The sequence below is a fragment of the Anas platyrhynchos genome, chromosome 16 (genome assembly GCF_047663525.1).
Source record: "Anas platyrhynchos isolate ZD024472 breed Pekin duck chromosome 16, IASCAAS_PekinDuck_T2T, whole genome shotgun sequence".
NCBI lineage: Eukaryota > Metazoa > Chordata > Aves > Anseriformes > Anatidae > Anas > Anas platyrhynchos.
Genome location: NC_092602.1, coordinates 8,421,707 through 8,436,423, shown reverse-complemented (window position 1 = coordinate 8,436,423; position 14,717 = coordinate 8,421,707). Strand labels below are relative to the sequence as shown.

Sequence of the window (14,717 nt, the reverse complement as noted above, 5' to 3'; positions counted from 1 at the left end):
AAACCAGCAAAACAGTGACATGAACTGTATTATTTTCAACAAGACATCCCCTGCATAATACTTAAGTATTCTCCTGAATCATATGTGTATTTCTCTTTTAAAGGAAGAGATATAATAACCAGGTACTTACCCTATCCAAACAGCAAGCCCTCTCAGAGCTAAACATCCAGCTGTGTTTTTGTTACCATGCCATGACACTTTCATCTGAATTGATTACAATACAGTTTCATTGTGTTTTTTCTTTCCACAACACAACTGTGTCAACTGTGTTTGTGCATCAACATTTGATATGCTGTCTGTATTTGTGTCACTGTGTTTGGGGAAGATAAAGGTAGTTATCCCAAATTGTCTCAATAAGGTTGGAAAATACAGAAAGCAGGCATGCAAAATAAGGGTTGAAACACATTGGGAACACATGCTACAATTACTACCCGTAGTAGTAGGAAAAAATGGATAAAAGACCCGTGTTACTATACTATTTGAGCGGAGTCCTTCCTCCACAGTAAAATGCCATTATTAAGATATGGTTAGAGGAAGAAAATAGTCTGCTAGCCTAGGTACTATCAAATAAAACAGGGTTGTTAGGTAGGGGTGGGAGTACTACTATGTTATTAAATATTTGTGGTAAAACACGAAAATATCATCATAATTACATAGTTAAAATTGGTTAATGCAATACAATATAGACAATAAGAGTGGCACTCATCTGTCCAGATTGAGCATGTGCGCGTAGGTGGCTACCTCTCAGCTAGTCCCGCTGCTTCTTTTGTAGCTAGTGGGACAAACGGTCATTTCCAAAGGTCAGTTCATCTCAGTCTAAGATAGTGATCGAAATATAGTTTGGTAAATTGCACTGTACAAATCTGTTTTTTTGCTCCACCAACTCTATGGAAAGCTTTACCAACAACCCATACATACATGACCCATTGTAAGTATCTAAGTGGTATCTAAGTGGGATATCTAAGATATCTAAGTTGGAATCCTTCCAACTGCAAAGTCCAGGGAATTACTATTGCATAAATCCACTGTAAAAAAAAATTTAGATTAACAAGTTGTAGTTCATAAGAAATGATTATCTACTTATTTTTTGCATCTCACAACTTTACATGTATGCTAATCTCATTCTATTTTGAATGGACGTATAAAGACAAGTTTTGTTTGTCCCCCCACTGTATGAACCAGCTTTTTTAATTGCGTACACTTACTGGTTTTCAGGTGTGCAAAATACACAGGGAAAATAATTTGTTAACTTTCCTATAGGCACAGCAATATAACAGTATAATGAATACTTAGACTTTTAATTTGTTTTTTCAAATTTGCTTCTTTATGTCTTTCTATTGGCCAACATCATCACTAGTATTTTCACAGGCTATTTCTGTAGCATGGAATTGTCTGGAAATGTTATCACACTTGTCTTTTTGATGTGATGACTTAGCAATCCAGACCAGAAACAGGCTTCTGGTGTAAGGGGCTTAGAGAGAAAACAAGGGCAGAGGAAAATAGGATTTGTTGGATAAAACTGTGTTCTCTAAATATACATTACATGTCCAATGCTAAATAATAAAATGGGATTCTGGGGAGAGCTGAGTTTCTGCTGAATGATAGATAATGTTGTAAGCTACAGAAGTCTAAAAAAAAAAAAAAAGAAAAAAAGGAAATTGTTCCCTTCTGAAATTTTTCCTTTTTTTTTTTTTTGCTAGTTATGATTTTATTTTTATTTTTTATTTTTATTTTTTTGATAGTAACAAATGTCTGGAGTCTAGGTAACATAGAAATGATGGCCATTCAATAATCTATTCCTTCCATCCTGTTTCACCAATGCCTATCAGTGTTAATGAAAAGCAACAGCTGAGAGAGAAGCCTATTTTCTCTCTAGCTTTCATTCAAGGGTTAAATTATGTTCTTGATTACACTGGCATAAAGCTAGGATGACTTAAATTGCTAATTTGTGGCAATTCTAGATTTAATAGGAGAATAAATAAGAGATGAATTTCACCCTTCTCTGTCTCGTTCTGTGTATTCCATGGACCTGAAATTGCAAGGGGACTTTGAGAAGGGAGTCAATTCTATTTGTGTTGAATCACTCTGTTTTTTCCCTTTTGTTATTTTGAAACCATTTTTTTTATTTTGTTGAAATTTGGACTTCTTAATCATTATGCGTAGATTCTGTAAAGTTTAATAAAAACACGAACTTTGAATATAACATAATTGTAAATCAAATTCTCCTCCCAAGCAGACTGGAGCGAATCTATTGTGACTAATAATGGATGTGAGTTTACTCTGGATACCTTGGGGATCACAAGAAACATAATTTAATCTTGTTTTTTAAATAAAAATACAATTTATCTCATGAAGTATAAATAATATTACATCTAATTATGCCAGTATTTTGATTTTGAAGGGTTTTGGTTTAAGAGTTATCTTAGATAAAATAAAATAGTTAACTGCTCCTGTAGTAGGCTTTTACTGCTGGAGGTGGGTAACGTCAGCATTACCAGCATTTATGGGAGGCCAGTGTTTTAGCAATGACCCTACAATTTTCTCAGTTACAAGAACATGATTAATAATCATTGATAATTTATAAATTAAAGCTTGTGATGCCCGTAAAGAGTTACAGAATTTGTCATTGAGACCATGACCTCACTGAAGTCTGCTACAAAACTGTTCAACATTGTTGATCCTAGAGGGCATGGGAGAATCTGATTGGTGAATGTGTGCTCGTATTGAGCCTGGGCTCTGTCCCACTGACATTAGTGACAAAACTTCCAATGACTCTCATGAAAGCAGGACCAAACCTTTACACAGAGTTACTCAGATTCAGTTCTTATTTCCAGTTACAAACATCTGGAGAATATCTTCTGAAATAAGTGGAATTATGGTGATTTAGCCGAAAAGAATAGAGGGCATTTTTCTTTAATTCAGGAGAAAAGGGGAGACACAATTCCTTTATATTGCCTCACCACTACATGTCATCCAAGACTCTATCTGCTGTCAAAATCATTATCTGCTTAGGTTGGAGAGGAAGAGCTGACTTCACCATTGAAGGATTTAAGCTGTTATTGGCTACTGAATTTTCTGTTATCCTTATCCCTCTGCTTATCCCCTTCCCCACATCGCAGCAGGTAGATTCCTTAAGAAGAAGGGAGAAATTACTGTCTTCTGCTTCTGCCTTGATTTCTTAAAATGTAATATACCTTATTCCATTACTATGTAATCCAAACTGAGACAACCAGAACATTTTCACTTCAGTCCTCCAGCACTACCTGGTTGGTTATTTTTAGATTATCATAGTTAAATTCAAACCCAAGGCATGTAGCTGAAACACTGAGTAGCACCAAAAGCTTCCAAAATCTGACTTCAAAGCAACAATGCCTCCGGAAGAGTCCTCCAGTTTGGTCCACCAGTGGCCAGCACAGTGCCAAGACCATACTCCTCAGATGGAGGTGGCACATTCTTTATGTAGCAGAGTTTATTCACCTCCGTAAGGCCCATTGCCAAAAACAAAATCTCTGTGGCCTTACATGGATTTCATCTGCCTTTTTTCTTTCTGTGTGCATGCATATGCAGGCAAAATGGGGTTCTTTGAAAATGCAAATCAGTGCTTTTGTAATGGGAGATACAAGATTTTATTCTAAATACTCCATATAGCTAAGATGTTCTCTTGATTTCACTCATCACTGGCTTGATGAAGACTAGAACTTCATCCTTCTGTACACACAGGCCTAGCCTGTAATAATGTCCTCTACCCAAGGACAGGGATCTGTGCTTCTGGGCGACAGCTTCCAACCAAACGATTTGATGGAGACAGACAAGTTAACAGCAAAAACCTCTCTGTTCTGCAGAGCTGCATCCCTGTACCTGTATCTTGTCAGTTAGCAAATATGTGCCCTGTTGAAAAGCCACCGCTTCTGCCTATAACAGCACTTAAGGCATCAACTTGGACTTCAGATGTCTCCATCCACAAAGTCAGCCACAATTTTCCCAATGGAAGCACAAAATACATGCTCATTTATACTAGTTTATGATCCACAAGTAAGCATTCACGATACTTGTGACTTTCTACCTGACCTGCTGCTGTAACCTTTGCAGGAGAAATTCTGACGGCCGCCCGAAGGGTGTGACCCACAGTGGCGCGAAACGTGGAGCCCAAATAAAAAATAAATGGTGGGCAAGACAGTATGGGCGAGTATAGAGATATAAAGAAATGCTAAATGGCAATCCAGCGAGTTTTTCACCAATCTTGCACAGGAAAACGTTGCTCAGATCGGTCAGTAGCCTCCAGAGCAAACACTGCGAGAACACGTTACCGGCAGTTCTGCAGTGGAACAGCCAAACCCGGAGCAGATCAGCGGCAGTACCAGAGACGAAGCGGCTGCCCGCTTGCTGTCGGTCGGCAGGCTGACACCGAGCTGCCGGCTCTGCGTGCATCCCTCGCTCATCCAAAACGCAGAAGCGAACGTACCAAAAAAAAACTTGCGCTTGGCAGCTGCGGCTGGAGCCGTCCACAGGTGCAGGTTAACGGGCTGCAACCTCGCCCTGCTCGGCACGGGGGGCGCAGGACGGAGGCAGAGCCCCGGGCCCCCCCGAGCATCCTCTCGGCACCCGCCGGGGCCGTCCCCGGCAGCTCCCGGCGGAGGTTCCTGGGGGCTGCCAGCGGCCCTGGAGCCGGGCTAGGGCAGGGCGACGACAGCTCTGCGGGGAAGGGAGCGGGCTGCAGCGGCAGCAGCCGCCGAGGGGAGGCCGGTACCCCCGGAGAAGGTCATCGGGCCGGACCCGCCGCCCCAGCCATCCCTCGCCGCCTCCCCGCGCTGCGCCTTCCCCCGCGGGAGCCCCCGCGCCTTTCGGAGCCGCCCGGAGCGGGAGGCTCGGAGCAGCGACCCGCCGGGGAGGGCAAGGGGACCGCGGCCGCTCGCGCACCCACCTCGCCGCTCCTCTCCTCGCCTCTCCTCGCCTGGCCGCCGCTCAGTCCATCGGGGCGGGCGCTCGCCCCCGCCGCCGCCTCCCCGGCCCCCCGCACATCCGCGGCCGCAGACGCTACCCCCGCGGCCCGAGCAGGAGGCAGAGCCAGCGCCTCCCCGCTTTCCTCCAGGAACACAACATCCAAAAGCCTCCTTTTTTTTTTTTTTCTTTTTTTTTTTTTTTCCTCTCTCCGCCCTTTCCCCCCCCCAAAATGCGGCAGCGGGCGCGCTCGCCGTGCCCCGGCGGCAGGCAGGAGGCGCTCGGGGCTGGGGGCGCGGGGAGAGGGGGGGAGAGGAGGAGCCGGGGGCGGCGAGCACCCGTTGTCGTGGCAACGGCGGGGCCCCGCGGGCGGCTCCCGGGGCGGGGGCGCGCGTCCGGCAGCGCGCGCGTGCCCGCGGGGGCCCCGCCGCGCGTACCCGCGGGGGGCGAGCACCCGGCGCCGCGGGGCCCGTCCCTGCTCTCCTCCCGGCCCCAGCACCGGGCAGGGGGCTCCGTGCGCGTCCCGCACCGCGCGGTGCGGCGTTTCCAGGTAGCGCTGACCACCCTCCCTCCTCCTCCTCCTCCTCCTCCGCGGATTTACCCTCTTCGCGTCCTGCGTCGTTTTCACCTGGCGTCTTTCTCCTCCGAGCCGCCTTGCCACGCTGGCTGCGCTGCGGAGCCTGCAGCCCCGGCCACGCAGCGATGATGCCTCCCTGCCCCGCCAGTTTCATAACCGCGATTTATTGCTGATGCATTTCTGCTGGAGACGGCAACGAAGGCGCTCAGGCATAGGTAGAACGCAGGCATTTTTTCCACGAGTCTAACGCAGTGCAGAAAGCATCCGATTCCTGCAAATGAGACCACTTGCAGTGCTGAGATTATCAGGAATTATAACAATGAAATGTTTTAGTATAAAACACAAGGTACCAACATTATTTTTCTTGCACAGAAATAAGAGCTAGGAATTGGTGTACCGTGTGGTTCCTAGAGGTAACACATCTGAGGTCTTGTTCACACCATGCGAGTACCCCACAGGCAAAGTAAGTCTGGTGAACTCCTAGCATTCCAAAAAGAAATGTCATGCACATAACTGGCCTTGTTTTCTCAGCAAAATGGCAGTGTTCAAATCATAAATGTGCCCCATCTTAAAAAAAAAAAAAAAAAAAAAGGTGATAGATCATCTTTTCATCTCTACAACTTAATTTTCAAATTTTAGCTTCTGATACCTCGCAATGTGTCTACGTCCTTTGACACTTTCATACAATCAGGCAGCGGTCAGTTACGTTCCAAGAGCGCTTTGTGTCCCAAAGGCACTCTTTGCTTGCAGGTGCGTAAAGCCCTGACATAGTTCCGTTGGCAAGGGAATGGAACAGAGCAGCACATCTGTGGTAGCTGAGTAGTCTAGATAATAGGATGAAAGAACAATAACAAGGTGTACAGGTTTAATCTGCTCCTCCATAAAGAACAAGTAGTTACTATAGAAACTGTCGCATTACGTGTATCTTCAGTATAGTACTTCATATCTGAGAAAAGCATCTTCCACACATTTACCAACTTCAGTAGAAAAATCAGCATCAACTGCCATCATCCTGGGTAGGACGATCTTCATTCACATGCTCTCTAGAGCTTTCAGCACTTTCAGTATTTTTGACTGATACAACAAAACGCTTGCTATCTTGCAGTTTTGTGGGAGGCACGTAACAGTAGATTAGGTGTTGTACGGGAAGGATCATCAGCACGCAGCATGCAAGTAACAGGGCGGGTTGTCCTCTGAGAAGTTGGGGGGTTTTGTTTCAACGCCATAGTACGGGAGCTTGCTGTTCATTAATGGCAGAGTTAAAACCCAACTCATCCAAAAAACAAAGCAGCAGATTTGTCTTCTCTTCAACGGCACCTTGTCCTGCACCCAGAACTTCTCACTCAGGGCCTTTCAGCTCATTGTGATTGCACTACATGTTGCTGAGCCCCCAGAGGAACTTGAAGGGAAATATATGGCTCAAAATAGCGTACATCCCAATGTCAGATGGAGTGTCAAAACATATTTCTTTAGCTCAGTGCTCTAAATGGTATTTTTCTACATAGACAGCCTGAAGATATACACATATATACTGAAAATTAATAGTTTATGTTACCTTTTTTGCCTGGAAGTAGTGATTTGTCTAGTAGTTTGAAGAAACAGTGATGAGCTGACAGGATCTCTGCTCTCTCTTCCATGTCAGGCAGGTCGCACATTTTTTGCTGTTTTAGAGCAGGTTTTAATGTGAAGGGAGCAGCATTTGGCTGTTGGTGTGCAGCTTCTAGCACGCAGCCTACTGGAACCCCCAGCTGCACAAAGATCATTCAGCCTGCCAGTGCAGCTCATTGACCAAAAGCCAAGTCCTTGCCTGTTTACTGTTGCTTTCTGGTTGGGATCAATCAAAATAGATGCATTCGCACACCCTTAGTTTGAAGACAATAGTGCTAGAACAGAAACGTGCTCTTAAGTGCAAAATCCCATAGGGATTTTTCTAATCAATTACCCTTATTATACCATGACAACATCAAAATATTTATAAGCACACATACAATGTTCTTGGTGAATGTACATCTCCAAATGATAGAGGGAAAACTGAGAGGCCACATCTGGTCTGTAATGAAAATATAATAAAAGACGTTTTCTATGTCATTCAATCTTCTACCAAACACCCTCTGTTTAACAAGCAATTGTATATCTGGGTTAGATATTTATAGGCAGGTCTGTGATTCTCTTTGAGCATGAAGAACTGAACAGAATGTTTAGAGAAGAATAAAAAGTCTATATTTTTATTTTTAACCCTTTTTCTCACCTGGAAGATGTTAAAATAGCATCAAGTGAAGATGACTGGAACCTGGTATTTATAAATATCTGCAAATTGTTGCTTTGTACCAGTGGCTGTGAGATGGGGTGAAAAAATCATGAATGCACCTTCCAGGAGGTGGTATCAACCTGAACACCTTTCATTTTATCACTTAGGATGGAAATTCACTTTCTACCAGGTTTTCGCATTTTTATCTTGTTCTCATATCCTTCAGGTAGCAGAGGGCTTCACTTCATATCAACCGTTTCATCTTCCTATCTCCTTCATGCGAGATACTTGAGAATGTGAGCCCAGATAATGGATTACAGCTGACACCACAAGCAACTAAAGAGAAAGACTTCCTTAGTTTTCTAACAGACGAAAAATAAATAAAAAAGAAAAACCAAACCCTCAAAATGTAAGTGCCTCTACATTCTTTCATGGCTTTATTATACCTACTGTATCTGCAGTTCACAGTCATGGGCTTGGCTGCTGAATCAGCACTTGCCACTGAAGCCAAGTCTAGAAAAAAAAGCATTAAATCCAGCAGCTGGTGGACAGCTGCTTGGAGGCTTGCCTAGAGCCCTGAAAGATATGCTGGCTTTCCTGTGCGCTTAACTTCACAGCAGTCCTCGCTTCTCATAAGCTTTGTGCTGGGTACGTGGGCCCTGACTCCTTCAGAACCTCCACGTGAACAATGCTACAGAGATACCATGAAGAAGATGGAGTTAAGAAAATAATATATATATTCTTTCCTCATTCTTTGTTATCAAGGGTAAGGGAAGGGGGTGTGGAACACAACATCTCAAACTTTAACCCCAAAAGAAATAGGGGATCATTTAGTACAGCACAGAATGAAAGATCAGTGAAATGCAAACGGCTGACAAAATCACTTGAGATTGAAACATACAGATCCTTAGGGAATTGCACCCAAGGAGATGCAATTAAAGAATGCCAGAAATTATTAAAGCAAAGACATTTTCAACAGAAAAAAAAAAAAAAACTTTTTTTGAAAATAAATCTTTTAAAACAAAAAATACCAGCCTCAGATGTCCTATTAAAGTGCTCTGAGCAACAGGCTCTAGGTTACTCTTGGGATACCTTTTTCCCTCCTCCAGTCTTCCTGATTGAAGGTTTTTCACTTCGCATGAATGATTAAATATTCATTGAAGCAGTGAGTTGAAAGTAGGTCTCTCCCACCTGAGGTTACAGGCAGGCATTTAGGTTTTGTTTATTTTTACAATAATAAACAAATAAAAAGAGGCAATGTCTTGATTTCAGTTAATTTTTCTTCACTGATGTTTTTGCCCCTACTTGAAAAAGCATCAAACTGGGGCCTTAAAATAATTGTTTATATATATTTTAATAGATACTTAGAAAAATAATTTTAATCCAATTTCATATTTCTTTATATCCTTTACAGATGATAATTTTACTTCATGTAGGAGCCACGAGCTGTAGCTACAATTTCAGCAGGCACTATTTTTTTTTTTACAATTGCATTTCCTTATAATATCTGATTAACAGGAAAAAGAAGTAGGTAGTTTAAAAAAGGCTGCAAATTTAGTTTGAGGGCACAGAGGTAATTCTGGGAAGCAACAGAAATGACGCTGTGGACACTCAGGTAGCTTTACTACAGGGGCTTTGGATGCCAGAGCAGTTCTGTAAATAACTGGATGGCTGCAGTCAGGTTTAAGTAATGGAATTTAAATAATTGTACACTTTCTCCATGTTAGGTCATGGCTAATTTTGTATCTCTGTAAAGATACCACATACATACCCCACCGGTGGTCACTGGCAGAGATGCACAAAGCGGTGCTTTCAGCTGGCTGTAACTGCTCACTGCCCCTCGCGAAGCAGTTCCAGAGGGGGGTGAAAAACTGCAAGGCCAGTTCAGTCTAGGACTACGTTGGTGATAAACTAACAGAGAAATGAGTAAATGTGACTTCTGATTTTTGTGATTTGCCACTCCTACTTTAAAAGAGAGCTCTTGCACTCTCACTGGCACACACAAGATTGATCCAACAAACGGCAGGGACTCAGGAAGCAATTCGGCCTCCAGACACGTTTCTGGGACAGATCGAGACACAAGACTCTGGGACCACTTTCAGCTTTCCCGTCTGCCTCCTTAGAAATGTCCCAGTGTCCTGCTGGCCTTATGTCATACCCAACAGTCACAGACAGATGCCTCAGGTACCCAAGGATGGTTGAATTGGTGTTAGATGCCATGTCTATCCACTGGAACCCCTTACTGACTAACTGGGCAATTGAGCCAGCACAGTGGGCAAAGCACATTGTGCTAACTTTGCCTGAACTGACTAAATGGATAAACACCCCAGCACATCTTTCAGTTAACGTAGCTTTCAGAGTTACTTGTCTCAGTGTTGGTTTTAAAAAGATTATATTAAAATGGCAGTAATTTCATCAGCTGATTAAATAGCTGCTGGTATCTCTTATAACTGCTGCAAATACGACTGTCTCTGCTTCTGGTCATAATGTTTTGAATACACTATATGTAAAGTTCTTAAATATAAGCACATTAGTAGCACTACCCAAGTGCATACCTTTTAATCTGGCATGTTTCCAGAAGCTAGACCTAATATTTTAGTCTGGGTTAAGTAACAGATTCATTTCACTGTTGTTGCTTGGGTCCTGCTGCCCTTGGTTGTTTTACAAATACATGATAAGAAGGTCATTTTACAGGAACACCTTTATGCGTTCACTTGGAGATCTTCATTCAGGAAAACATCTCTAGGCAGAAAGTGTATTTACTGTTAAGTCATGTTCCTATTTGTGACAGACTCCTTTCAGCCAACATCTGTGATTCACAGCTCGCTGGAGGAATCGGGCTCTCAACCCAAGAGCATCCTTTACTGGGGATCACTTCAAAGCACAAATCACCCCCAGAGCAGCTCATACCTTGGTACTCAATTAGGACTTAAGAATTTTTCATTGCCAGAACTAAAATATGCACAAAAAAACTGGAAAGCCCTGTTGTAGAACCTCACCCAGAATGGAAGAAATTTTCATTGAGCAGTGTAAGTAGTTTTCCTTAAGAATGTGGCTTTCCACAGAAAAAGCGGAATCTGCAAGGCAGCAGGCCTGTGTGGGAAGCGGAGCGTTATCTGCTTTTCCATGCAGCTCCACTCATGTCGTGCAGCCATCTGGGCCTACTGGTCTAATGGAGATGCATTTCCTCCAGCTTCGTTTTGAACAAAATTGCTAAGCCAGACCATTTGAAGCATAAAAGGATTTCACCCGCCTACAGTACTGCATTCTTCTTTTCCTAGAGATTTTATCAGTTTTAACCATTCAATTGAGCTCTTCTGGGTACAACTGCATGCAGTGTGAACTGTAGGATAAAATTAACTTATTGCAGCTTTGCCAGCATGCTAGATCAAGAAACACAACCAGTGGGTTTGTCAGTGCTACAATTTCACCAGTTTATTCTTTGAAATTCTCTACCAAGTCATTTTTAAAAGTAGGAGAAAAAAAAAAAAAAGTTGAAGAAAATAGACCAAAAAATGGAAGAAAATTATAACAATGAAGAAAATGGAAAAAAGGAAGTCCATACAGTAGTGCAGAATACAAGCTCCACAGATATAGCCTTACAGAAACAGAAATTTATGATAGTTAACAACATTATTTCTTGAACTTTATTAATATTGCTTTAGTCTTTCAGTCTTCTGTCTGAAAAGAGAAGACTGTGTTGTTTGTTTGTTTAAAAAACAATAACTATTCTCTCAGCAGAAGTTCTGAAAATTGAAATCTTGCAGCTGTGTATTTCTCTTGCCTTAAAGCCTTGTAAGACAGTTAGCCTTAAAGGTTTTACACTGGTAGAAAGGGTTTTAAACTACAGTCCACCAAAGAGCAACCTTCCAAGCTCTCAGGAAGCGTTAGATGCCACAATAACACAACCAACACCAAGACCTGCCGTGGCCCTGAGGAAGCCACCTGCCTGCGCACTGTTCCCCGCTGGCCAGCCAGCCTCGGGCCCAGGCAGCCTCCCCGTCTCCATCCGCAGCAACAGGGGCAGCCCAAGGGTCGGAGCAGGCAGGGCGTCATCAGCTTGTGCCTGTCCTCTGGCCACAAGACTCTGGCTGGGGAGCCACAAGAGCACTTTGGGACAGTGACACTAAACCGGATCTTTGTTATTTCTCAGCTCTTCAACCTGAAGAATTAAACAGCTTTCGGCCTCTTTCCTTCCCACCCACTCCTTTTGCCCCGTCCATAACCCATTTGGGAAATGAGCTCTCACATTTCTTTACAAGCCTCTACGATGCAGCAGACCTTCCTTCTCCATAGGAATTTCTAAAGCTTACTACAATGTAAGTGATAATCACATGAACATTTGTCAAACTGATAGTTGTGTTCACCTACAGTATACATTTTTCTGTGACTGAAACTTGCTATAGTAATTGTTAACACTTTCTGCACTCTTGGTATATGTGATTGGTATTAAGCATAAAATCTGATATTTTAGTTAGTGCTTGCAGATGTGCCAGTCCGGGTTACCTTCTGAACATATTGACTGTGTCATATGTACTAAATCTACTGTTTTCCGTGAATGATTGAATTCATAGCCAGTATTTGTGGAAGCAGTGAATTCAGCAGTCTCTTATGGTAAAAGGCTGCACTGGTCCCTTTGGTCTTATTCTATCGCTTCATGTCTCCATTCCTGACCAAAAGACAAAAAAGGAGAAATTTTCATTTGGAAAATGTGAAATTGGGTAGGAATTCATGGCTAAGGCTCAGCTTTCTGAGAGTAGTTATCTCAAGGCTTTAATTTTCTCTCTCAGTAATTGATCTGAGGACTCTGGAGCAAGTAGTACATATGTCAGACTGTTTTCCTTCCCTCTTGCATTTTGGCAAAGTCTTCCCTGTGGAGGAAATTAATAAATTTCAGGATGACATTTCCTTCTTTATCCAAAAGAACATGGGAAAAAATCCTCTGGGTTATTTTCCGTCTTTACTTTTAACAATTTATAAAAATCTCTCTGAACAAAGCAAATATACTTTACCAGAGAAAGAAAATATGAGAAATTTCCTCATTTGTGTCATCGATACACATTGTGATCAGTTGAGCCCGTGTGTGCATATGCATTCGCACACCTAAGTATATCGGATGATCGTGAATATAAGTTACAAACTAAGGAAACAAAAGATTAATTTTATGGGAGGTGCAAACAGCTAGAGTTCTGATGGAGGAAAAAAAACCCTGTAGGAAATATCAATGCTTGTACTCCAACATGCAAGAATATGCAACAATTATAGCTAGAAAAATCTTTATAAGCCAGCATTGGTTCTATTTTACCATCATTTTGACTGTTTGCTTTCTTTTATACGGTAATGAATACAGCTTTATTAAAAGAAGGAAAAGTTGCTTTCATTTTAGACACTACATTCTGATGCCGTGCAAATGACCAGCAATCCACATGTGTATCATGGATTATTCACTACTACAAAAGAGAGCATACTTCATAACTACCGCTGCATTGGTTTTGGTGATTTTCACTACAGGAGAGGCTGACAACCATCAGAAGTAGGGTACTTGTCTTAGTCAATTATTGATTTTACCCTGTAGATAATTCTTGTACAAAATCAGAATCCAATATTTATTTTTCAGTTTGGAAGCTGTCTCTATGTGAAACACAGTCAACTCTGTCTAATTCATTCCCAGGACTTCCAGAGGTACTCTGACAAAGACACTCTGTAGACCAGAATCTCCAAGTTTTTTAGATACTAATCTTCTCATGGGGCATAAATGATTTAGGTGGTTAAGCCCATTGCTTTCAAGCAGAATGGCACAGGCAGTCTTATTTAGTACCAAAATGACAAATATATATGTTTTTTAAAAAGATATCTGTTTCTTGGATTTCTAAATTATAACAGCAAAGCTAGTGCAGTTATATTAGCTGTAGGTTCTATGTTAATTATTGTCAGTGCTGCTTTGATATAACAATTTCACACATACTAAAGCAAAGTTTCTAAAAACAGAAACAAGATAGCATAGGAGTCTCTTTATTCTTTGCTGAGAATTAGTTACCACTTATTTATCAGACCAATCTTATCTATTTCTTGTTGCTGAAAGAGGTTTTTCAAGGACCCTGCTGACTTTTTAATATTTTTATAACTTTTTTTTTTTTTTAATGTTTTTCATACACATCACATCCACAAATCCTCAGTACTGGAAAAATTCTCAGTAGCTCCAACAAGAGTAGATCCCATAACACTTACTATGGTTATACAGCTATTTACGCAGTTACATCACTATTGCATTTTTAGTTAGAATATGACAGACACTATTATCGAGGTTGTGATTTTATACCTGGTATGTCCCTAGGGCTGCTATAAGATAAATGCATTTAACTGATGCACAGATGTGAAATAGTTTGAAATAGAAATGCTTACTATTTCTAGTCAGATCCCAGTATTTGCAGTATTTTCCTCAGGTCTCTAATGCCCAAGTAGCTCTTCAGTTTATTTAAATAGGGACTTTCCACCTCTCAGTCCTTGATGAGAGGTGATTCTTTGCCTCCAGGCACAGGCATCCTTTGGGACACTACTGTTTATTCCTGTTTAACTTATTACTGAAAGACAGAGAATATTTTCCTCTTCTTTGCAATAATAATTCTGTCTTTCAAAGATACCAACAGAGTTTTCGTCTTTAATTGGAAGACTTGATAAGGCTGATGGGGTGCAGGCAGATAAGTTTTATTTAATTTATTGTGGTCTATCTCCTGCTCCAAACATACTGGAAAGAAAATATTCAAATATTACCATCTTTAATGTATTCCCTGACACAGCCTTAATGCCTGAAACACTGCAACTCAACATGCTGAATCTTATCATTAAGTTAGCTACTACAGGGTTCTCAAACTATGCTCTTGTGACTGGTGACTCAGAAGTCTTCTCAGGGAGTCTAAAGAATAAGATATTTTTTCAATTTAAACAGTAATGAGC

The 14,717-nt window shown here is 41.8% G+C and overlaps 2 protein-coding genes across 6 annotated transcripts in view; one reads left to right on the top strand and one right to left on the bottom strand.

The window, feature by feature from the left end:
* RSPH14 (radial spoke head 14 homolog) overlaps nucleotides 1-14,717 on the top strand; it is a 96,086-nt gene that overhangs the window by 68,711 nt on the left and 12,658 nt on the right. The gene's annotated exons all lie outside the window — the stretch shown is intronic.
* Nucleotides 1-14,717, bottom strand: part of GNAZ (G protein subunit alpha z) — an 85,563-nt gene that overhangs the window by 59,769 nt on the left and 11,077 nt on the right. The window contains exon 1 of one of the 3 annotated variants that reach the window (XM_021277039.4): nucleotides 5,540-5,694. The exons of 1 other annotated variant lie outside the window; for it this stretch is intronic. The gene's annotated coding sequence lies outside the window, so the exon portion shown is untranslated. Of the gene's footprint in view, nucleotides 1-4,921; nucleotides 5,067-5,539; nucleotides 5,695-14,717 lie in introns of those variants that run through there. One more of the 3 variants, XM_027469714.3, reaches the window with a different exon arrangement.